This window comes from Oncorhynchus keta, unplaced genomic scaffold (assembly GCF_023373465.1).
Source record: "Oncorhynchus keta strain PuntledgeMale-10-30-2019 unplaced genomic scaffold, Oket_V2 Un_scaffold_5722_pilon_pilon, whole genome shotgun sequence".
Lineage (NCBI taxonomy): Eukaryota > Metazoa > Chordata > Actinopteri > Salmoniformes > Salmonidae > Oncorhynchus > Oncorhynchus keta.
Genome location: NW_026290965.1, coordinates 96186 through 122901, shown reverse-complemented (window position 1 = coordinate 122901; position 26716 = coordinate 96186). Strand labels below are relative to the sequence as shown.

Here is a 26716-nt window from a genome sequence, read left to right as displayed (position 1 = left end):
AGAAAACCCCTTAATAAGTAGGTGTTCTAAGACTTTTGACCGGTAGTGTAAATATATATATATTTTAAAGGAACAGTTTCCCCATAATAAAACAAGAGTTTAGTTCATGTTAGAGTGATATACACTACCATTCAAAAGTTTTGGGTCACTTAGAAATGTCCTTGTTTTGGAAAGAAAAGCACATTTGTCCCAAAAAATAACATCAAATTAAACAGAAATACAGTGGTCATTGTTAATGTTGTAAATGACTATAGTAGCTGGAAACTACTGATTTGTAATGGAATATCTACAGTATATAGGCATACATAGGCCCATTATCAGCATCCCTCACTCCTGTGTTCCAATGGCACGTTGTGTTAGCTCATCCAAGTTTATCACTATAAAAGGCTAATTGATCATTAGAAAAACCTTTTGCAAATATGTTAGCACAGCTGAAAACTGTTGTTCTGATTAAAGAAGCAATAAAACTGGCCTTCTTTGGACCAGTTGAGTATCTGGAGCATAAGCATTTGTGGGTTCGATTACAGGCTCCAAATGGCCAGGAACAAACAACTTTCGTCTGAAGCTTGTCAGTCTATTCTTGTTTGAAGGCTATTCTAAGCGATAAATTGTCAAGAAACTGAAGATCTGGTACAATGCTGTGTGGTACTGTCACGCCTTCATCTGTTTCTCCTGTCCTTGTGATTGTCTCCACCCCCTCCAGGTGTTGCTTATTTTCCCCAGTGTATTTATCCCTGTGTTTTCTGTCTCTCTGTACCAGTTCGTCTTGTATGTTTCTAAGTCAACCAGCGGTTTTCCCGTTCGCCTGCTTTTTGCTATTCTCCTTTTTCTAGTCCTCCGGGTTTTGACCCTTGCCTGTTTCTGGACTTTGTACCCGCCTGCCTGACCATTCTGCCTGCCTGACCATTCTGCCTGCCTTGACCACAAGCCTGTCTGCCACTCTGTACCTCCTGGACTCTGATCTGGTTTTGACATTTTGCTTGTCCACGACCATTCTCTTGCCTACCCCTTTGGATTAATAAACATTAAGACTCCAACCATCTGCCTCCTGTGTCTGCATTTGGGTCTCGCCTTGTGCCTTGATAGAACGTTGGTTGCAATTTCAGTTTAATCCACCTGAAAAGACAGAACAAATAATACAACAAATATTGTGGTTAAACTCAAAGATACTAATTGATAAAAAAAAACGTTATTTTTCGATGACATTTAAAAAAAATAATTTTGTAAATTATATCACAAATAAGACTGGAGTTATGTTACACATGCATGGCTGTTACACATGCAGCTAACACAGACATGTGGAAATGTTTGCTCTACCCAAAATTACAACCAACTAATTGCATCATTACCACAAGAATGGATGAGGCAAGTTGAAGTAGGAAAAAGTTAGGAACTTTTTTTTCTCCATTGGCCCTGCCTTAAAGACTACAATTGGTTAAAGAAAATTGTGATAAATATATACCAGTTTCATTTAAGGACCAACAAATTGACAGCTGTACCATATAAATTGCAAAATAGTTGAAGAGATTTTTGATGTACCGATTCCATGGCACATGGTCTTTGAATTGACTCGCAAAACAATGCTGGATTAAAAAAAAAAAGAAACGTCCCCTTTTCAGGACTCTGTCTTCCAAAGATAATTTGTAAAAATCAAAATAACAGATCTTCATTGTAAAGGTTTAAACACTGTTTCCCATACTTGTTCAATGAACCATAAACAATTAACAATCATTCCACAGGTGCATGTTCAATGAACCATAAAAAAATAACAATTGTTCCACAGGTGCATGTTCAGTAAGACACTAACAGCTTACAGAGGCACGTAGGCAATTAAGGTCACAGTTAGGAAAACTTAGGACACTAAAGAGGCCTTTCTACCGACTCTGAAAAACACCAAAAGAAAGATGCCCTGGGTCCCTGCTCATCTGCGTGAACGTGCCTTAGGCATGCTGCAAGGAGGCATGAGGACTGCAGATGTGGCCAGGGCAATAACTTGCAATGTCCGTACTGTGAGACGCCTAAGACAGTCTACAGGGAGACAGGACGGACAGCTGATCGTCCTCGCAGTGGCAGACCACGTAACAACACCTGCACAGGATCGATATATCCGAACATCACACCTGCGGTTCAGGTACAGGATGGCAACAACAACTGCCCGAGTTACATCAGGAACACACAATCCCTTCATCAGTGCTCAGACTGTCTGCAATAGGCTGAGAGATGCTGGACTGAGGGCTTGTAGGCCTGTTGTAAGGCAGGTCCTCACCAGACATCACCAGCAACAATGTTGCCTACGGGCACAAACCCAACCGTTGCTGGACCAGACAGGACTGGCAAAAAGTGCTCTTACATTTACATTACATTTACATTTACATTTAAGTCATTTAGCAGACGCTCTTATCCAGAGCGACTTACAAATTGGTGCATACACCTTAAGACATCCAGTGGAACAGCCACTTTACAATAGTGCATCTAAATCTTTTTAGGGGGGTGAGAAGGATTACTTACCCTATCCTAGGTATTCCTTGAAGAGGTGGGGTTTCAGGTGTCTCCGGAAGGTGGTGATTGACTCCGCTGTCCTGGCGTCGTGAGGGAGTTTGTTCCACCATTGGGGGCCAGAGCAGCGAACAGTTTTGACTGGGCTGAGCGGGAACTGTACTTCCTCAGTGGTAGGGAGGCGAGCAGGCCAGAGGTGGATGAACGCAGTGCCCTTGTTTGGGTGTAGGGCCTGATCAGAGCCTGGAGGTACTGAGGTGCCGTTCCCCTCACAGCTCCGTAGGCAAGCACCATGGTCTTGTAGCGGATGCGAGCTTCAACTGGAAGCCAGTGGAGAGAGCGGAGGAGCGGGGTGACGTGAGAGAACTTGGGAAGGTTGAACACCAGACGGGCTGCGGCGTTCTGGATGAGTTGTAGGGGTTTAATGGCACAGGCAGGGAGCCCAGCCAACAGCGAGTTGCAGTAATCAAGACGGGAGATGACAAGTGCCTGGATTAGGACCTGCGCCGCTTCCTGTGTGAGGCAGGGTCGTACTCTGCGGATGTTGTAGAGCATGAACCTACAGGAACGGGACACCGCCTTGATGTTAGTTGAGAACGACAGGGTGTTGTCCAGGATCACGCCAAGGTTCTTAGCGCTCTGGGAGGAGGACACAATGGAGTTGTCAACCGTGATGGCGAGATCATGGAACGGGCAGTCCTTCCCGGGAGGAAGAGGAGCTCCGTCTTGCTGAGGTTCAGCTTGAGGTGGTGATCCGTCATCCACACTGATATGTCTGCCAGACATGCAGAGATGCGATTCGCCACCTGGTCATCAGAAGGGGGAAAGGAGAAGATTAATTGTGTGTCGTCTGCATAGCAATGATAGGAGAGACCATGTGAGGTTATGACAGAGCCAAGTGACTTGGTGTATAGCGAGAATAAGAGAGGGCCTAGAACAGAGCCCTGGGGGACACCAGTGGTGAGAGCGCGTGGTGAGGAGACAGATTCTCGCCACGCCACCTGGTAGGAGCGACCTGTCAGGTAGGACGCAATCCAAGCGTGGGCCGCGCCGGAGATGCCCAACTCGGAGAGGGTGGAGAGGAGGATCTGATGGTTCACAGTATCGAAGGCAGCCGATAGGTCTAGAAGGATGAGAGCAGAGGAGAGAGAGTTAGCTTTAGCAGTGCGGAGCGCCTCCGTGATACAGAGAAGAGCAGTCTCAGTTGAATGACTAGTCTTGAAACCTGACTGATTTGGATCAAGAAGGTCATTCTGAGAGAGATACCGGTAGAGCTGGCCAAGGACGGCACGCTCAAGAGTTTTGGAGAGAAAAGAGAGAAGGGATACTGGTCTGTAGTTGTTGACGTCGGAGGGATCGAGTGTAGGTTTTTTCAGAAGGGGTGCAACTCTCGCTCTCTTGAAGACGGAAGGGACGTAGCCAGCGGTCAGGGATGAGTTGATGAGCGAGGTGAGGTAAGGGAGAAGGTCTCCGGAAATGGTCTGGAGAAGAGAGGAGGGGATAGGGTCAAGCGGGCAGGTTGTTGGGCGGCCGGCCGTCACAAGACGCGAGATTTCATCTGGAGAGAGAGGGAGAAAGAGGTCAGAGCATAGGGTAGGGCAGTGTGAGCAGAACCAGCGGTGTCGTTTGACTTAGCACGAGGATCGGATGTCGTCGACCTTCTTTTCAAAATGGTTGACGAAGTCATCTGCAGAGAGGGAGGAGGGGGGGATTCAGGAGGGAGGAGAAGGTGGCAAAGAGCTTCCTAGGGTTAGAGGCAGATGCTTGGAATTTAGAAAGTGGCTTTAGCAGCAGAGACAGAGGAGGAAAATGTAGAAAGGAGGGAGTGAAAGGATGCCAGGTCCGCAGGGAGGCGAGTTTTCCTCCATTTCCGCTCGGCTGCCCGGAGCCCTCTTCACTGACGTGTCACGGTTTTGTCTCACCAGGGGTGATGGTCGGATTCGCGTTATTCATCAAAGGAATGAGCGTTACACCGAGGCCTGTACTTTGGAGCGGGATCGATTTGGAGGTGGAGGGTCCGTCATGGTCTGGGGTGGTGTGACACAGCATCATCGGATTGAGCTTGTTGTCATTGTAGGCAATCTCAACGCTGTGTATTACAGGGAAGACATCATCCTCCCTCATGTGGTACCCTTCCTGCAGGCTCATCCTGACATGACCCTCTAGCATGACAATGCCACCAGCCATACTGCTCGTTCTGTGCGTAATGTTTGTGTTCTGCCATGGCCAGCGAAGAGTCCGGATCTCAATCACATTGAGCACGTCTGGAACCTCTTGGATCGAAGGGTGAGGGCTAGGGCCATTTCCCCCCAGAAATGTCTGGGAATTTGCAGGTGCCTTGGTGGAAGAGTGGGGAAACATCTCACAGCAAGAACTGGCAAATTTGGTGCAGTCCAGATTTGCCAGGAGGAGATGCACTGCAGTACTTAGTGCAGCTGGTGTCCACACCAGATACTGACTGTTACTTTTGATTTTGAACCCCCCCCTTTGTTCAGGGACACGTTAGTTACATGTCTGTGGAACTTGTTCAGTTTATGTCTCAGTTGTTGAATATTGCTATGTTCATACAAATATTTATACATGTTAAGTTTGCAGTTGACAGTGAGAGCACATTTATTTTTTTATGAGTTTCTATGTGTATATATTCACCCTGGGGGGTTGGAAATGATGCAGACAATTACATTGATGGAAGCAACAATCTATCTGCAATATTAAAGCTGGTCACCACCCCCCCAAAAAAAGAAATTTTGAAACACCCAAGGTGTTAGGGACCCAATACTCTGAGGGTGTTAGTTCATCAACATATTGAAAACTGTTAGTTGAACACCATTTCGGTGGGTCAAATAGAATTTCTATGAAAGTATTATTTTTTAACACTGTGGGTGTTCAAATTCTAATTTCATTTGCTGTGTACTGGGCCAAACCGAGCCAGGCCAAGCCAGGTTGTACTGAGATAGCCTGGTTACATTCCTGAAACAGTTTGGTTTGGGTCAGTATGATTAAGGTGACTTAAAATAAAAAACATAAATGAGAGCTGTGCTATAAATTCATAATTTCCTAATCATTTTATGCATTTCATAGGGAGGGAGGTCGACAGCGCTTCAACCTAAATGAGATGAGGTGCAGGCAAATATCACACGAAGATAAAAAATATATATTCGCTTTAAATTTCAAACAAGAGTCACACCTATTGTTCTCTCATATTATTCTGACTTGTTTAATGTTCATCAACATTTCAGTGTCACATCATTTAGCAGGAGAACTCATTTTCACCAGGAGTCCCTGTAGTCCATAGTTATATGACACCAGAAATGAATCTGTAAGAAAAACACTGTATTTATTAGCAGATATTAACACATACACATTTAATAATAACATCAACAAGTTCTTTGTCTGTGAGGGACACCATGTTGCGGTGTGTGTTGGTTTAACACAGTTAACACTAGTGATACAGCAATAACATTCTGACTGAACCCATAGTGAGATTTCCATTTATCTGATAGAACTGGGACAGTTTAGCGAAGCTGTAAAACATTGTCTAGGTTGAAGGTGTGCTATGTTTAATAGTGTATGCCTTTATAGATTGCTTTCAATGTAAGGCTTTGCGTTACCCAGAAAATGCATCAAAATAGGTAAAACTGAATATATTTATCTCCCGAGTCGTTTTAGATTGCTACACTGTTCTCTACATTCTCAGAGTTCAAATAGGTGTAGGGCTTCATTACAGACAGAAATACTCCTCAGTTTCATCAGTTGTTCAGGTGGCTGGTCTCAGACAATCCCACATGTGAAGAAGCAAGATGTGGAGGTCCTTGGCTGGTGGGGTTATACATGGTCTGCGGTTGTGAGGCCAGATGGACGTTACCGATTGCAACACTATTTGCACGCACCCCTCTAACTAGCTAGCCATTTCACATCGGTTACACCATGATGGCTGACAACGTTCTTATCCTTTACTTGCTAGCCAGCCAATGGTAAAAAAAAATAACATTAAATTCTCTGGCAACAGCTCTGGTGGTCATTCCTACTTCAAGGTCTCAGAGCGAGTGACGTTACCGATTGCAACACCATTTGCACGCACCCCTCTAACTAGCTAGCCATTTCACATCGGTTACACCATGATGGCTGACAACGTTCTTATCCCTTACTTGCTAGCCAGCTTATGGTAAAAAAATAACATTACATTTTCTGGCAACAGCTCTGGTGGTCATTCCTGCAGTCAGTTTGCACGCTCCCTCAAAACTTGAAACATCTGTGGCATTGTGTTGTGTGAGAAAAATGCACATTTTAGAGTGGTCATTTGTCCCCAGCACAAGGTGCACCTGTGTAATAATCATGGAGTAAATGGCTTCTTAATATACCAAACCTTTCAGGTGGATTGATTATCTTGCTAAAGAAGAAATCACTAACAGGGATAAAAACTAATTTGTGCATGAAATTTGAGAGAAAGCTTTTAGTTCAAATTGAACATTTCTGGGATCTTTTATTTAATCTTATGAAACATAGGATCATCACTTTACATGTTGCATTAACATTTTTGTTCAGTGTATTTGCCGCCATCTTTTCAAGGTCTGATCTTCTGTCATTGATCGAGACAGGTGGGTGTCATTCAGAGCGACTCTTGATTTCTGAGTCAGGCTCATGACATGCAGCACTTTAGGGTGGACCGTCTGTGGGGTGGACACCCATCTGTCTTAACCATGGAAGTGTAGAAGACACTAGTGCCTTCCAAGTTGAGAATTAGGTATCGCCTAGTAAAGGCTTGTTGAAAAATGGTCCCCTATTCAATATCCAAAGCCATGACCCTGTTCATGGGAGGATAATCAATCACAAGACAAGTTATTTCAATAGCTGAATCATAGTGTAACATGAAGAATAATGACTGACTACTGAATGTCTGGTGGAGATGTACACATTTCACCATCTTCACCTTTTTTATCCTTGTGTGCTACACAGTTTAAAGCACCGGTGTGTAAAGGTCAACCAGTTTAACAAATGATAGAGGAATTTTTAAATTCCCTTATGTTTTATTATCAAAGCCAATCAAATTCGCACTCATTTCTAATTCATGATAAGTTGTAAGTTTATCATTTGCATGAATTAGCAGAGACCAGTCTTAAAAAAACAAGTTCAGCATTTATTCTTGATGAGTACTAAATGCTCACACACATTACCACAGGTTATAAACTGAAAATGACGTCAGCGTTTTCCAAACTTTCCATTTCACAAACAGAGGGCCCCTCTAATTCTCAAGCCTCCGCGTTATCAGCACGAAGTCAAGGCCAGTCAGCATAAATCAACATTCCCGACCATTTTGGAGATGGCCCGTTCCCACCACCTGGAGATTTGTACAACTGAATGAACTTAAAGAACAGACCTTCATTGTTACTAAACTTCTTGACTACATTATATACAATTGTGAAAGGGAGCAAGAGGGACAGTACATTATAGCATTCGCACTAGTCAGTTTCTGATTGGAATGTATACATAATTAGTAATTTCAAACATATTTTCCTCTATCAATCCTCCCTTTGATCAAATATTATACATTCAATTCTACATCTAGTTTTATTTAATCATAAAAAATGAAAGTATAAACGAACTTATCTAACCTTTTTATAGAGGTTTATCAGATTATCATATGAATAGACAAATAATCAACAAATCAATTATAAATGTTTATCCAACTCTCCACATTTCATTAATCAATTCTAACCTTAACTCCAACTGTTTTTAAACCTACATCAGAATCATAACACTTCCTTCCGGATTTTCGTCACGGCCTTCATTAAAAAAACAGTTTAATCATGGAAACAAATTACAATCTAATTCCCCTTTATCTCAACACTAGCCTCATCAAACATAAATTCCCCACAAATGACAGATCCGGATTCGTCCACTTCCTCTGTAGACATGCCTTCAAGTCCTCCACAGGTCAGAATCTGGAATCGGCCCATAACGCACCATCTGTTGGGTCATTGATCTTTCCAGAGTCCTGGAAACAAGGCCTCGCACACAGGGAATTAGACAACAGCCGCATAAAATTAAAACAGTCATACAGGTAGATACAGCCCAAAACACCGTGATTACAACACTTTTCCATTTTCCAAATGTACTATCAAACCAATTAGTCAGGGAAGGATCCACCCCAGAGTTTTCTGCCAACTCGTGAGCCAGGGTGGTCAAACCAGCTAAGGCTTTGGTCACAGATCCGTCCGGAGCTGTATTATTCGGGATGAAAGTACAGCACATGTTCCCGAAGATCACACATACTCCTCCCTTTTCAGCCAATAACATATCCAATGCAATTCTATTCTGCCAAGCCATCAGGCTGGTTGCTTCAGTCTGTTCTGCCAACCCTTTAATCGCATCTCTGGAATAATTGATAAAGCGCTGTTGATTATAATAAATATAATTAATCCAGTCTACACTCTTATTGAGAGTAGACCACCAAAAAATACTTGACTCTAATCCTGCTAGTATCTGATTTCTTGCCTTGAACTCATCCGGCACCCCTCGTGGAACCCCAATGTTATCAATATATACTCTGTCGTCAAAAGACCCCGATGGAGCATCCCTTCTCTCTCTCGTTTGACTAACTTCATGTCTTGGTGTTGTATGAGTGTAAAAGCCATTCCTATATGTACTAGAGCACATAGTCCAGTCCAATCAGTCGGTAATACCGGCCACAAATTCATTCCCCCGCACAACCACCAGATATATATGCCATTTAGCAGACACTTTTATCCAAAGCGACTTACAGTCATGTGTGCATACATTCTACGTATGGGTGGTCCCGGGAATCGAACCCACTACCCTGGCGTTACAAGCGCCATGCTCTACCAACTGAGCTACAGAAGGACCACTATGTCAGCCCTGGCCACCTTCAACATTTTGAAATCTCCAGAGTTCAACCAGCCTGTCAAATCAGACATGTTCTCGTCAGTGGTAATATTCTCTGTCTTATTGCAGGTACCAACTTCCCCCACGTATTTCCCGTGTGTACTGTATCTGGCCAAACAGTAATATTCTCCTCTCGTCACGGTAAAGGGAGGAAGTCTTGATTTAAATGGAACCTGGAGATATAAATAGTGTAAATCAATACAGCTATCATTACTTGGCATTCCTGCTTTCATGAACAGCTTTACCATACATGCCATTCCCTTAGGGAATTAATTCCGTTCAGTGGGAAAGGGATAGTTGTTAACTGTGGTTTTGCATAACATTCATCTTTAGCCACTGATCTGGCCGTATATTGAATCCATTCCAACCAAATTGAGTGTATGGGTTTACATAGCCATCTCTTTCAGTGTGAGCTATGACCTGGCTCCACGACCTACAGGATGATTTACACAAATATTTCCCATAGAGTCCCATGGTTCTAGACTGCCAAGGGGTGAAAGACCCCATTTGATCTACACAAAATTTTACTGAGAGATCCTTGCCCAATTCCACCCTCACTTCCTTACTATTTTGTTTCAGTGACCTTCTGAGAATCTTAGGTAACATCCCATTTCCCTCATCTAGCACATGAGTCAAATTATCCTCTTTGGCACTTTCCGGGGGATCATGGTGAATCAGGAATATGGCCCCCACAATAAAACAGCTCAGGACGGTCAGTGCACACGTGAAGCCCCACCCTCTCCCCGAGAACATATCAACAGCCAGAGGCCAAGCCATCACTTCACTTCTATGAACGCTCACAGCTGGGGAAAGGTCAGGTATAGGGAATCTTCAGGAGGAGTTTGACCCCCGTTCCATATGGGTCACGGTTCCTCTCCTCCTCCTGTGACCGCTCGACAGTGCCAGTATGACCCACCCTCCTACAATGTGTGACATGTACCCAGGTAGCTCTTTCGGCTATTCTCACAGCGAAGGCAGTCACCAGTAGTACTTGGAATGGTCCCTCCCACCGAGGCTGCTTCCATTTTTTTTTTTTTTTTCTTCAGTGATCGGATCCAGATCCAGTCTCCTGGTTGAATCTCGTGTGCCACCTCCCTCTGTAGTTCTCCTGCTGGGCATAAAACTTTTGACATACGGGTTTGATTAATGAACCACCTCCTCATGTGTTTCACCATACTGCTTTCTATTTCTACATTTGCTTCCTCCAATCGCCCTAATTGGGACATTCTATAGGGTCTACCAAAAACCTTCTCAAATGGAGATAGCCCCTCCCTATCAGGGGTTATTCTAATAGTCATTAACACTATGGGCAGGCATTTTATCCAGTTCATTCCAGTACTTAGGTGTGTTTTCCTTAATCGACCTTTTACCGATCGATTCATGTTCTCGATAAGGCCAGCGCTTTGGGGGTGATAAGAACAATGTTTCTTCATATTTATATCCAATTTCTGACCTATATGATCAATTACTTGATTAGAAAAATGGGAACCATTGTCGCTATAAATAGTTTTCTGGTAATCCGAATCGCGGAATTATCTCCTGACATAATGCTCTAGCCACTGTTTCTGCGTCTGCTGAGGATGTAGGAAACGCTTCTACCCATTTGGTATATTTATCAATTATTGTTAAACACCACTTCTTGTTTTCACTCTTAGTTAATTCAATATAGTACACCGTGAGCAAAAGTTTTTAAAATAGTTAGTTATTCCATATGCTACAAAGTGCTGTTTAACCATTCCTACCATCCCCCCTGTTGATACATGGCTTTGCCCATGTATCAATACAGCAGCATATTTAAACAGTGACTTAGGTAAAACAGGTAGATTCCCTTTATGCCAAATACCTCCTCTATCTACAGCTCCCATTCTGACCCATTTAGTAACTTATTTACCCACTATGTTATCTTTGCTCTTCCTGGCCCCCTCTAACTTCTCTGCTCTCCCACCTTCAAGGTCTCTGCGGTGCGGGGGAGGGCTCCTCTGTATGTTTCTCATGTTTTCCAAATTTGAACTACATGGGAACTACAAACCCATGGACCCTCTTTTAGAAAAAAATGTCTATGAGCGGCTTTTCTCCAAATTCCTTAATCAATCTATCTTAATCCCAACAATAATCCTAACTCCTCATAGATGTCCTATATTCCTGTTAAATATAATACTATTTAAAAACTTATAATCTAATAGATGCTAACCATATTAAAAATCCTTCCTACACTAACAAGCCCTCTCCTTGGGGACCCTCAGTATTCTATCTGACAATAACATGGGTTTAATATGTGTTGCAAAGTGTGGAATAAAACTTTGGTCCTGGAAAACAGAGTAAAGCAGAACAAAGCATTCTTATACCCCATCTGGTCCTCTCAGCTATTCTTATCCAGCATCAGGTGGGCACCATGCCACCCTTCACGACAGGGAGAACAAACATACATGGGTCATCCTCAGTCAGTAAATAATACAGGAATTAGGGTCAGAAATCCAGTAACCACCATACCGGTATACTTACCAAACCAGTCTCCCAACCAGGGTGGACAGTCAGACTCCTCTACCCCCGCCATGGTCCTCATCTCAGCAGATAGTGCATCAAGCCCATTTAAGGCCCTTAGATATACTACCATCTGGCCTAGTGTTATTAGGGATATACGTACAACATTGTTCACTGAACATTTGTAGACTCCCCTGACTAGCAAGAAGCATATTCTAAGCAAGTCCATTCTGTATAAGACAGCCACAAATTGTCCCTACCATCAAAACCAGTCTCCGTGCCTCATTGATCAATAGCTGAATAGTCTAACATTAATTACCTGAATGGGATTTTTAGCATAGTGGTGACAGGTTCGGTCCAGGGGTGATAGAGGAGTGTGTCTGGCCCCGCCCGATCCGTCTGAGACCTCCGGTTTTGGCAGTACCTTAATAGAAAACACACCCACCGTGTCTGTCCCGGTCCCTTGCAGTCCGGGGGTGCAAGTGCCTGCATCAGAGAGCTTAATAGTTTTGATGGTTAGTAGGATTTCATCACCTTTACAAAGTTCAACAGTGCTCCCAGGTTTCCCCCATATCATGGAAAGCCTATCCACCTTTGTGGGGTCCCCTATGCTATAAGATATCCTCTTCTCCAGTCCCAAAACTGTCCCAAGTAGATTATCATACGGACACCCTCCCCTATTACACAGGTAATGTCTCCCGTCTTTTGACACTCCTGTAACCGAGTGTTAAAACCAAACAAAAATATCTCAATTTCTTCCCTGCCCTGTTGGCTCTAAATATGTTATCTTCCACTATTTATTCTCAATGATAAATATGACTTTCTCTCTGTTACAATACCAAATCCCTAATAGCCCATTCAAAAAACTTCACAGCTAATGTTATAAGACAGAATCCTGAACCACTTTCTCATTTGCGGTTCAAACCGTAATTCTAACCCTCAAACAAAACTGCTTCATTTCTAATGAATTTACCTTAATACTAGTAACTCAATATGACCCCATTCATTATACAAATGACTCTCCCCCGAGGCTGATCAGACCTTGGGAGCCAGTCATGATAAGGTCAAAAGGTCATACCATATTAGGCATAAAGAACCCTTTATCTTTTGAATAGAAATAGTCACCTGTATAATTCAAACCCATAAAAAAACATCTCATACGGTTCCATATGTGAGCCTGTCTCTTTAAAATACCCTTGCACTAAACAAACAGTTCTAACAGTTGTTCCATGTGTATAATTTGCAGACCTTTTTCAATTTGGTCGTTTAAAGCTTCTCTCCCCAAAGTTATAATCCCAGGAGGCCTCTGAAGTGTGCCACCACACCTCTAACTATCATTCCCTAATGCTATTTCGAATCAGAAACTCAATAAGTGAACTATAACTAAACCTAATGATAATTCCCCTTTGACTCAAATCATTAATCATAAGTTTTAAACATCGTCTACGGATATGTTTACTTAAATGACCATGCTACCTTTAGATACAATTAACCCGATAACATTATTATCCAATGCATTACTTTTTCTCTCTGCCGCAAATGTCATACATTTCACAGTGTAAGGAATCCGTAATTTAATCCCCGATATTTAATAAATATGCATTCGCATTCTCTCATGGCTCCTTTAATTTACTTATCTTGGGTAACTTTCATCCGTTCCGGAACAAAGAGTTCTACCTAAACCCGCCAGAACACACTGTTCAACTAAGTTAAATCAAACCCAAAAATTGACTATAACCAATAAACAAATAAACAAAACACTTTTATCTCAACTTCTGAAAGGTTTACTCGAAGCCTCGATACACACTCTAATAGCCATACAGTTTGCTCCGTTATTGCCAGTTTTCTGGTGACAAAAGTGTCGTGCTAGTGACGTCATCATCAAGCGCTCAATCTGCCAATTCGTAGCGACTTCAAATGAATTGTAAATAATTATTGTTCGATTAACAAAACCTAATTTGTCACATCTGTTCAAATTCTGAATTATAATTTACCACCCCAACCAATCGTCTCTAAATTCGCCAATTTTATAAAATCTTTTCGATGGGCATAAATCATAATTGTCTCTTTGTTATCATTTAGAATCCATTTTGCTCTAAATACCTGTCTCGTCTTTGACTTAGTATTTTAATTACAACTCTATTCCCAATACGTTATTCACTTGTCTAATTACAACTCAGACCAGCATTAGCGAAAATGCAGAGAATGCCTTGTCTCTGGGAACAGGGAATTTACTCCTACAACGACACCCAATAATTCTTATGATCCCTTCACGTCGTTCGTTTTAAATCTCTTGATGTATCATGTAACTTATTTTTCTCTCTTCGAATTGTCGTCCTACAATATTTTTTTTTCCACTGTCATACACTCAAACCACTGTGATTACCGTGCACTGTCCCTTTAAGATAAGACTTTTCCTTTGTTCCCCGCAATGAGAACGGAAACCAGATCGTTTTTAGAATACGTTACTTTTTTGTTCAAATTCACTGGCGTTACCTTAACCAAACATCAATAATCAGAAAAACAATCACAACTTCTTACGATTAAACTATTCTTACCTAATTTATAGTCAAAAGCGCTGCACTATATAGCCCCATTTGAGTGTCTAGCAATTCCGTTGCTTGGCTATAGACACAAATCTGCCCGCATTTGTAAAATATATATTCCCTATTCCGATTGAGTTCAGTTTTAAATTATAATCAGAGTAAACCCAACCGAACTTCTCAATTTAATTTACCCCAACATTTAACGTACCCTGTTTTTGTTTTAAACTTCTCATGTCAATTGATTCATAAATAGCCATAACGTCCAGGCAGGCTGGAATTGTATTGTATCTCTCCGTTATCCCCTTTTTCACAGTTAATTGTATTTGTTACTCCGACATCTAGTCAACAGAAAATAGCCCAAATTTAAACGCCCAAAGTTTTCCCTCAGTTCCCTCTCTTTACTCGATTGTCGCCTCTGACTTCCCCACAGTTAAATTACAACCTGTTGATGATTTTTTTTCGTGGAGTGTTACACTCCCAATTTTGTTACAATTAAAACATCTTGTATTTTTCTTTTTCACATTATTACCACATTCCTTATGTATTTGTTTTACCAGGAATTCTAACTTTTCGACATCTAGGCGTCCGTCAAGACCATACCTTTTTCCCCATTTAGGACAGAAATCTACATTCCTTCTATCTTTTTTGTTTCATATAACGGTAATCTTCCGTCTCTTCAGAAAGCAGTTTAGAAGGGTTACTACCCATTATAGTAAATTCCTGCCCCTCCTACTAATTCCAATTTTCAACCCTTTATGTTAATTTCTCTTTATTGGAATCCTTATCTACTTACGCCTAGTAATTCCAATATCTAACACCTTATGGTTAATATCTATTTTATTGGGATCCTCATTTACTGAAGCCTGACATTAAGTTTCACCCGTATACGATACATTACTGTTCCTTTAGGACTTTTGCTAAGATTGCCGCTCCAAATCAGCCTATTTGTAGGGTTGACCGAAGACAAATAGACGGAGTCTCAAGAGTCTCCGTCCACTCGTCGTTCAATCTGATATTAGTTTTCACCCGTATACATGATCAATGTTCCTATAGGACTTTGAACTTAATATCGCCCCAAATATAGCGTAATCTGTAGAGTTGATTGAAAATGACCAACGGAAAAGCAACTCAATTGTTCCCCATAATCTACTATATATCTATGGGGTCACTTGTTCCGTCTCTCCGCTGGATACATTGTTCAATCTGACATTTAACTCACCCGTATACAGTAATCCTCGTTCCTTTAGGACTTTTAACTTGAAATATCGCCCCAAATACAACCTACTTGTAAAGTTGACCGAAGACAAATGGATCGAGGCCAGTCCCAAAACCAATCCTGCAGTGTCTATTCTTGAAAGCTGATGGCATAAAATCACCTGTTCCGTTTCTTCCCACGGAACCTCAACCACACGATCACTTTTCACTATCAAGAACACCGACTACTAAAAACCGGGAAAGACCCCCCGTCCATTCATCGCTCACTCTGACATTTAGTTTTCACCCGTATACAGTGATCACTGTAAAACTATACAGTAATCCCTGTTCTCTATAGGACTTTGAACTACAATGTCGCTCCAAGCATAGCCTATTTGTAGAGTTGACTTTTAAACTGAGAACAACTTAAATCACTCTATGATAATTTAAATCATTCTCCCTTAATCAAGAATAAAACATACTGACCTTATCGCCGACTGGGAAAGCAATGTTCGTTGTATCTAGTCACTCTCTCTGTCCTCTGTGGTAATACGCAGGCCTGTTTCAATTTTTAACCTCAATTCAGAGGTCAGGTCTTTAGTAAAACGAGTCGAACTCGTCCGTGCACGATTTTCCAGCTTACTACCCCCAGGCACAGAGAGAGATGTTTAGATCCGGCTCGAAGGACCAAATTGATAGAGGAATTTTTAAATTCCCTTATGTTTTATTATCAAAGCCAATCAAATTCGCACTCATTTCTAATTCATGATAAGTTGTAAGTTTATCATTTGCATGAATTAGCAGAGACCAGTCTTAAAAAACAAGTTCAGCATTTATTCTTGATGAGTACTAAATGCTCACACACATTACCACAGGTTATAAACTGAAAATGACGTCAGCGTTTTCCAAACTTTCCATTTCACAAACAGAGGGCCCCTCTAATTCTCAAGCCTCCGCGTTATCAGCACGAAGTCAAGGCCAGTCAGCATAAATCAACATTCCCGACCATTTTGGAGATGGCCCGTTCCCACCACCTGGAGATTTGTACAACTGAATGAACTTAAAGAACAGACCTTCATTGTTACTAAACTTCTTGACTACATTATATACAATTGTGAAAGGGAGCAAGAGGGACAGTACATTATAGCATTCGCACTAGTCAGTTTCTGATTGGAATGTATACATAATTAGTAATTTCAAACATATTTTCCTCTATCACAAACAGCTTGGGCAACATGGACAATGAACACTGAAAGAGACAAGGATGAAAATTAACAAGCTGTTGATCAGCCAGCAAATAGAGTTACAAAGCAGAGTTAGAGATTCTAATTGTATCTTGGCTGTATGGACAGGAGTTTCCTTTTGGCTCTCACACAATTGAGTGGGTTCAAGCTACACTGCTAATAAATCAGGAACGTCACATGCAGTTCTCTCAGCAGCAAGGCACTATGGGAAGTGAGGTCTGTAGGTGTTGTCCATTTTGTAGTTCATTCTCAAAGATCCCTTTTTAGAGGGAGGCAGGTAGCTGAAATAAGTTTACCTTAAGGTCACCTGTCTCTATGGAAACCATACAACACACCTACTGGTGTGGTTAGCTGGAAAATGGAAGGCCACATACTGAGTCCAGGTGAAGCAAATACAGTAGATTCCCATTTTGCATAAAAGGTTAGGTTTTTGCTAATAACAGGAAGGGACTTGAGGTACATTCAGTTATACAAGGGTATACTTAGATAAAAGGAATCAGCTAGTGGCATTCACAACAACACAGAAGTAGAAACATTTAACTTCTCATCTTGGCTGCATGTGGCTATTAAAAGAAAAAGTGGACTGAACCGCAATAGAGTAAAGTGCCTGGGTCATAATGATTAGGGCACACCATAAGATACATGGTTTAAAACAGGTTTCAACAGAAAACAAGGTAGTCTCTCCCTGTATCTGTGCATTTCTTCCATTTGGTGCCTAATAAATACGACTGACTCATTTTACAGGGCCACACTGTTCTCCACATTGTTGGGATTCAGGTAGGTATATGACAGGGGCAAAGAAACATTCCTGCCTTTGATTTCAAAGTTGTATTTCTTCAGCACATTTTGAGTTTTGTGAATCAGTTCCAGAGGGGTCTTCTCACTGAAGTGATCCTGATAGCCATTTCCAAGAGCGACCTAAGGACGCAAGAGGTGATGAAATTTGAAATTCATGAACCACTGATATTAATTATGACTACTGAGGAAATTATTTGAGAGTGTCATGAAATGCTTTAACGCCATATATAAATTTTTAAAAGCAGTTTCTCATATACTCACAAAGTCAGTGGACTGCCTGCTCAGAAGGTACACCGCTGCCATGCCATTAACGGTGGTGTTGATGTCAGGGAAGGTCTTCAGCATGGTGCTCTCAGTACACTGCCCCTTAGTGGTGGGAGGTGGTTGTTGCAGACTGATGGGGAAGTTGGGCATCCAGCCCCAAAATCAAACTGGAATGACAATGGTGAAATAGATCAAACTACTTTGCTTTTCCAATATAATTTAACAGAAACAAACTAAAATGATACAATTGGTTTCATCACCTGTCCATTGTTGACTGCAGCATGTTGGACAGACACTGTGAAGATCACCATGGTGAGAAACTTGATCAGCTCTGTCATCAACCTGAAAGACTGAGGGATTCCTGCATGGAGAAGGTACAGTAAACCACTTCATTCAGACACTGTGAAGATCACCATGGTGAGAAACTTGACCAGCTCTGTCATCAACCTGAAAGACTGAGGGATTCCTGCATGGAGAAGGTACAGTAAACCACTTCATTCAGACACTGTGAAGATCACCATGGTGAGAAACTTGACCAGCTCTGTCATCAACCTGAAAGACTGAGGGATTCCTGCATGGAGAAGGTACAGTAAACCACTTCATTCAGACACTGTGAAGATCACCATGGTGAGAAACTTGACCAGCTCTGTCATCAAACTGAAAGACTGAGGGATTCCTGCATGGAGAAGGTACAGTAAACCACTTCATTCAGACACTGTGAAGATCACCATGGTGAGAAACTTGATCAGCTCTGTCATCAAACTGAAAGACTGAGGGATTCCTGCATGGAGAAGGTACAGTAAACCACTTCATTCAGACACTGTGAAGATCACCATGGTGAGAAACTTGACCAGCTCTGTCACTGAACTGAAAGACTGAGGGATTCCTGCATGGAGAAGGTACAGTAAACCACTTCATTCAGACACTGTGAAGATCACCATGGTGAGAAACTTGACCAACCTGAAAGACTGAGGGATTCCTGCATGGAGAAGGTACAGTTCATTCAGACACTGTGAAGATCACCATGGTGAGAAACTTGATCAGCTCTGTCATCAACCTGAAAGACTGAGGGATTCCTGCATGGAGAAGGTACAGTAAACCACTTCATTCAGACACTGTGAAGATCACCATGGTGAGAAACTTGACCAGCTCTGTCATCAACCTGAAAGACTGAGGGATTCCTTCATTCAGCATGGAGATCAGGTACAGTAAACCAAAGACTTTCCTGCATTCAGAAACACTTCATTCAGACACTGAAGATCACCATGGTGAGAAACTTGACCAGCTCTGTCATCAACCTGAAAGACTGAGGGATTCCTGCATGGAGAAGGTACAGTAAACCACTTCATTCAGACACTGTGAAGATCACCATGGTGAGAAACTTGATCAGCTCTGTCATCAACCTGAAAGACTGAGGGATTCCTGCATGGAGAAGGTACAGTAAACCACTTCATTCAGACACTGTGAAGAATCACCATGGACACTGTGAAGATCACCATGGTGAGAAACTTGATCAGCTCTGTCATCAACCTGAAAGACTGAGGGATTCCTGCATGGAGAAGGTACAGTAAACCACTTCATTCAGACACTGTATTGACATTTTGAATTATCCGGGATATAGTTTTGGAATGTTAACCATGAAAGGGAAGTTGACTTAAAATCCAGAAATTCCCAAGTGATTCCATGTGACATTGAAACTAATTTGAAAGTGGGGATTCCTGTTTAAACCACTTCTTCTCCCATGGTGAGAAACTCCTCTGTCATCAACCTGAAAGACTCCCTGTAGTGCAGAACGCAGACAGCTGCAAAAACTAGTCACATGATACATTATGTGTCGTTGTACACTTCATTCAGACACTGCTTTATCCGCTTCCATTTGTCAGTGAATGAGTCAATCAGAAATCTAGGATTATTGTGGACAAAAGTATTTTTCCATGGACATTGTAGATACTTTCACCAGCTAGCAAAAGGGCGAAGGACTCATCTGGACAGCTGGTAAGAGCTAGCTACTATCTTTTTCTGAGAGATTTAGAGGATTACTGCAGTTTTTGTCACCTTTGCAAAAATGTTTAAGTTTATTTGCCAACGTTTTGCTACTTTCTTGGAACGTGTCTGAAACAGAATCTCTGAACAACAGTAGCCCTGAACCTCTAGCTAATGCTAAACTAGCTGGATCATTAGACATGTTAATCAAGCTGGACCTTTGGACAATGCTATTTACTTTGTAGCCCCCATCACTTCTCATGGGGGGCTACTAAAAAGATCTAACTACCACCAGCTTTTCAGGGAGATGGCACTTGGGTTGTTTGCTTGCTGGTCTTGTCGCTTTGAAGTGGCTGTGCAGGCAATGTACAATCTGCCAGATATGGAGTTGGGCCTGTAATAGCCTCAGTATTTCCCACGCACCTAGCTGATTCAGCACTCTTATACTGGGACAGCCTTTCGCTAATGGTTCAGAAGACCTACTCTGTTGTCAAGACTAAACTCAAGGAAGCCCTTGGCCCCAAGCACTCTCTTTAAGACACATGTAAATGCTTGCCCTAGGAAGCCTGGTGAGAGCTTGGATGTGTACATTGCTGACATCACTCGTTGGTTCTGGAGGCCTTCCCCGACTAGATCAAACCGCAGTGGTGAAGTTTCACCACTGCGGCCGGATTGGACCCAGCCTTGCATGCGAAGATTCATGGAGCGGAGGACATCGGTGATGCCCAGTTCGTCAGCACTTTGCAAGTTTCTTTGAAAGAACTTGTGCAGCTCTCCAACTACATGCTGCATACCCGCCAGTGGCACAGACCCCAGACTAGGTTGCTATGTTTCGTTCTAATGACACAGATGAGAAGCTCCTTCATGCTGACTCTCACTGTGAATAGCCTGAAGAGTGAAGTACACCAGCTACAGGTGGGAAACCAGAACCTCACACAGTGTTTTGGCTTCTGGGCCGACAGGATCTCCACCCCATCCAATGATGCTGCCAGAAGAGCACTCAGGTTTTCACCAGACCATCAAACTCAACATCCATCATGAGCCTACTACTCACCTGAATGCCGTGGCCCAGAGTTTCACCGTCTGTAATTTATTGCCTCTCCAGAGTACTGCCAAGGCCAACGTGATTGGAGCTCTGATGGTGGAAGCTGTCACTACTACTCTCTAGACTACCCACCAAGAGTTCACTACCCAGACTACAGGCACCAGTCTAATGCAAGGGATAGATGACACAACAGCCCGAGTCCACCTCCAAGGATAGAGGGATATGTGAGCCCTCATTACAGGCTCAGTGTAGACTTCCAGTCCCCTGACAGACATTAGGCAGTCTAACGTGTCTGGTTCCACACAGCAGGGAAACGATCACTAGTTGTTTGTTAAGGAGCAAACTTCAGCCAGTGCAACAGAGCTCCCTGTTGACATCCCACGATTCAAAAACGAAAGTGACAAGATGGCTTCCACAGAGGGTGTTTCAGCTAACATACTTGCCATCTTTGAGGGAATTGAAGTGTCTGCTCTTCTTGACACAGGATCGACCATTTCCATCATCAGTGAGGATTTCAGAACTTCACATCCAGCTCTGAAAAAGCGCCCCATGAAGACGTTCTTTGCATTTGCTTGCTCTGTCAATGGACAATGTTTGAACAATGTTTGGACATTCCCAGGACTTTGTCAGTATGCATTTCCCCTAGGGAAAGAACATCTCAAGCATGAGTTTCAAGTTGTCAGAGGGGCCCATCATTCAGTGATACTAGGCTTGGTTTCCTGCAACAGCAACATGTCCTACTGGATATCAGTTGTGGAAGACATGCTGTACCACATCATCTTCCCTGGATGTTGCTGCACCCTCTATGAAGATAGATGACTTGTCTCCATGCTGCTGTGCTGTTTGTTGCTACTTGGCTACCTGCCAAACGTTTCAGTTTTATTAACAGTTTAATCAAAATCTGCATTTAACATCGTCTTGTTTTTTTCTCCCCTCTACTCTCTTCATTCAACTTGTTCACCCTGGATGCTTTATCTGGACATGGTTCTACAGGACCTCCACCAGCCGAAAAAGCTAAGTAGTAACATCTAACTGCAGTCGCTGTACTCATAATATACAGGAGATCTATCGCCTTATGGTGAGGATGGCCGTGTTGCAAGCCCAGCTTCAGATGCAATCGTTAGGCCCTGACAAATTGAAAACCCTAGTCATTTGCGATGCCATTACCCGCAATATTAGACTTAAAAATCATCATCCAGTGATCATACACTGTTTACGGATCGAGAAAAGACAGCAGTCACAAGAGGTGAGCTGTATGCCAATGAGGTGAGCTGACCAATGCTCCAGTGACATTCAAGAGAGTAATGAAGTATGTACTGTGAGGCCTCCGATGACAAACTTGTACTTGGATGATGTCCTCATTTACATCCGTTCCTTCAAGGGAAACACCTGCAGCACCTGGAAGAAATCCTCTCCCGATTCCAAGCCAGCGGCCTGAAGCTGAACCCTGCCATGTGTCGTCTCACCCAAGACCAGGTACTATTCCTAGAGCACATCGTGTCCAAAGATGGAATTCAGCCAGAACCAACTAACGTGCAAAATGTGAAGGACTGGCCTACTCACACATCCACAGAAGTGAGAGCCTTCCTGGGACTCTGGATATTACCATATAGTTTATCAAGAACTTTGCACACCATGCTGTACTGCTAAATATGCTGACTGAAAATAATGTTCCATTCTAGTGGACTTAAGCATGCCAAGATGCATTCTCCTACCTCAAACACTCCTTGTCAGAGCCTCCCATAGTTGTCTTCCCAGACTTCATGCAGCCGTTCTACCTTTACACAGACACATCCTGCTCTGCGGTGAGCGCTGTGCTTGCCCAAAAAGAGGAAAGGCGTGAGACTGCTGTTGCTTATGCTAACCATGTACAAGAAGCTTTTACAGAATAAAAATATTCTAAGACCTGCTTGCAATAAGGCACTAAAGTCATACTGTCCTGAATACAAAGTGTTATGTTTAGGGCAAATCCAATACAACACAAACTGAGTACCACTCTTCATATTTTCAAGCATAGTGGTGGCTACATCATGATATGGGTATGCTTGTAATTGTTAAGGAAAGGGAGAGTTTTTACAGAATGGACATAAGCACATGCAAAATCCTAGAGGAAAACCAGGTTCAGTCTGCTTTCCACCAGACACTGGGAGATGAATTTACTTTTCAGCAGGACAATACCCTAAAACACAAGACCAAATCTACACTGAAGTTGCTTACCAAGAAGACTGTGAATGTTCCTAAGTGGCCGAGTGTTTTAATTTGCTATGGCAAGACCTGAAAATGGTTGTCTAGCAATGATCAACAAAAAATGTGAGCTTTTATTTAACTAGGCAAGTCAGTTAAGAACAAATTCTTATTTACAATGACAGCCTAGGAACAGTGGGTTAACTGTCTTACTGAGGGGCAGAACAACATATCTTACCTTGTCAGCTCAGAGATTTGATCTGGCAACCTTTCAGTTACTGGACCAACGCTCTAACCACTAGGCTACCTGCCGCCTGACGAGCTTGAAGAATTTGGAAAAGAATAATGGGCAAATATTGTACAATCTAGGTGTGCAAAGCCCTTACAGACTTACCCAGAAAGACTCACATCTGTAATTGTTGCCAAAGGTTATTCAAACATGTATTGATTGACTCAGGGGTATGAATATGTATGTAAAGTAGATATTTCATTTTAAATAAATTTGCACAAAAAAAATGAAAACATTTTCACATTGTTATCATGGGGTATTGTGTTTAGATGGGTGAGAAAATAATAATATTTCATCCATTTTGACTCCAGGCCGTAGCACAACAAAAAGTGGAATAAGCCAAGAGGTATGAATACTTTCTGAAGGCACTTTATGTGCTTGTGGTGCAGGATTACTTTTCAAAGTACGTCAACCTCTGTACCATGAAAGACCAGGGTCAGGTACCTGCTGGACCAATCTAACAAGACCCAAGTGATCCACTAAAAATGTTTAAGACCGTACATCTCACCTGTACCCCGACCTGGAACGAATGAGCCTTTGGAACACTTTCCTGCACCTCCTCGACCGCTGACCCTGACAGTCTTGTCAGGTGCCTTACCCTTCAGATCCTCAAGGCCTTGTGAGACATGGGAACACTACTTACCTGAGATGTCCCTGGATCCCCCTGTGCCTCACCAGGCCCCTTGTTAGGACCCCTCTTGCCCACCTGACCCCTCAGTAGACCAGATGTCTACACCTCAACCAGCAGTACTGGAGCAAAGTTCGTCTGAGCACCCAGATTGCCGTCGAGTTAGTCTCTTAAGTGACAGGGGAGTCTATGTACTGAAGTGAGAAGTCTATAGATCTATGGACCTCCAGCAGTATTATTTTTTTCTTATCGAATGTGGAAATGGGGATGTTTCTCTAGGGGCGGGGGAAGAAATGTAAGATTATTGTATGCGAGTTATTTTCTAAGCCATTGTTGTTAGTCCTACAGTGTGGTGAATTGGAATGGTAATTGATTATCTACCTTGCAACTACTTTGCGCTCTTCTGATTGGTCAGATTTAGTTAATTATTGGAAGAGAACAGGAAGAATGGCAGTTCATGAATGCTTGTAACAGTGTTCAGTTAAAGATTTTAAAAACCAAAGAGTAATCAGTCTCCATCCAGTTTGTATCCACAAAGAGAGTCATCCATCCACCATTGACAGAACCATCAAATTCCATTAGTTGGTGTAACTATGTTTCCATCCACAGCTTTTATGTAAGTCACACTGTATAAAACAAGTAATGACAGCTGTGATGGAAACAGGACGTTTCAGTACAATTACAATAAATCGACATTGTGGGATATTTGTGTGTCGGTCAAATGTATTATGCAAAAAAATGGCAGTGGAAATATCTTTTGTGCAAATATTGATATAATAACCATCATATCCAAGAAAACTTTGAGTCACACAATGATATGGTGTGTGGTCCACTACCACTTGGTTATTGTGGGAAGTTTATAGAGCTGCAACAGGCCTGGTCTCGCTTTCCGTGGTTATGCTTCCAGGAACTGACACCGCCACTCATTTTATCATACACATTTCAGCAACATGCTACAGATTAAATCAATTATGATGAACTTCCCAGGGTGGTGAAAGTGCACGGTGATGACCTTGATGCTACTTTCAAGAAATATCGAGGGGTTTATTCTGGTGACATGATGATAGATGCTTGACTACCGTTTGACAGATAAAAATCCATAATAATCTCATAATGTAGACTACCCCCATCCTCACTGTACCTGCCAGCTGTTGTCTAGAGCACACGTGCCAAGACCAGAGTAGGCACATTTGCTATTTAACGCAACAGTTTGTGACAAAAAAATGTGATGGAAACACATTGGAAACACATTGAACTTGAGATTTAAAAAAACAAAAACGTTTGTGAAAAAGTACATTTGTCATCATGCACTGATTTGTATTGCGGATACAAGTCCATTTGGTGGAAACACCACTGGTGGGACAATTTGAAAAAAGATTTTAGAATATTCACATGAAAATCTGATGCTAATTGGTTTCAAACCTACAGTAGATACTGTATGGAATCACTTGGAATTTTCTGGATATTACGTTTCTGGATATTACGTATTATCAGAAACAATCATCAACAAAACAGATCTGTACATTTGTATTGCACTGATGTAGTCTTATGATTAAGAGTTGAGAAAGAGCTAGTGTGTCGTTTAAATGAGAAAAGTGTAACCTGTGCTGGTTTCTGCCAGGAACCCATGGAAGAAGATCTCCTTGATCCAGTTCTGCAGTTCAGAGTCCTTCTGGACGTCTGAGTCACAGGTGTAGTAGTGACCAATCACATTGTGAACAAACCTATACAAAACCACAGGACAACATCAGGTATTAGCAAAACACTATGACAAAACACGGGACTGTTCCACCAGTTAGGTGCCTTATGAGTAAGGTAACTTGGTGATTTTTATTTCACCTCATTTTAACATTGTCATAAAGAGCACATGTTAAACTTAATTTAAAAAATACATCAGAGGTTAAATAAAAATAAAAATATTATAGTAAGGGCCTATTAAGTGACAAACAAATCTACAGGGTTGACCGTAAGTGTTTTGACGATTTTATCTTAAATCAGCCATAAATCTCATGGTGACAGGGAATGGAAGCTTGTTCTATGCAACAGGGAGGGGCAATTACATGTTTAATATATTTAACTAGGCACAGATGACAGCACAAAGGGCAAGAAGGTAGAGACAACAATACATCACGCAAAGCAGCCACGACTGTCAGTAAGTGTCCATGATTGAGACTTTGAATGATGAGATGGAGATATAACTGTCCTGTTTGAGTGTTTGAGTGTTTGTTGCAGCATGTTGCAGTCGCTAGCTGCAGCGAACTGAAAAGACATGCGACCCAGGAATGGAAGCTTCATTTAAAAATAATTATAATTGTGAAAACATTTGCAGCCTGTCTGTCTATGGGTAACTGGGTTGAAGTGTTATGCTTATGACATCTAGTCAAATGGTTATGATTTGACTAGATGTTCAGTGTTTCTTTACGGAAAAAATAGTTAACATAAAATTGGGTCACCATTTTAAAAATAGTTCAGTTCACTTAACAGGATTGGTCTTAAAATTAGGAACAGTTTTTTTAAACTTAATTAATCACTAATAATGTGAAATATATAATAATCTTCATAAATTACTTTATCAAAGCAACAAAATAACTAAAGCTTTAAAATGGTGAAAAGTAGAAGTCACAGAGGATGCACAGAGGGACATGTTAAAATCTTCCTAGA

The 26716-nt window shown here is 42.0% G+C and overlaps 1 pseudogene; it reads right to left on the bottom strand.

Moving 5' to 3' along the window:
* Positions 1-7612: 7612 nt before the first annotated feature.
* Positions 7613-26716, bottom strand: part of LOC118375025 (hydroperoxide isomerase ALOXE3-like) — a 38131-nt pseudogene continuing 19027 nt past the window's right edge.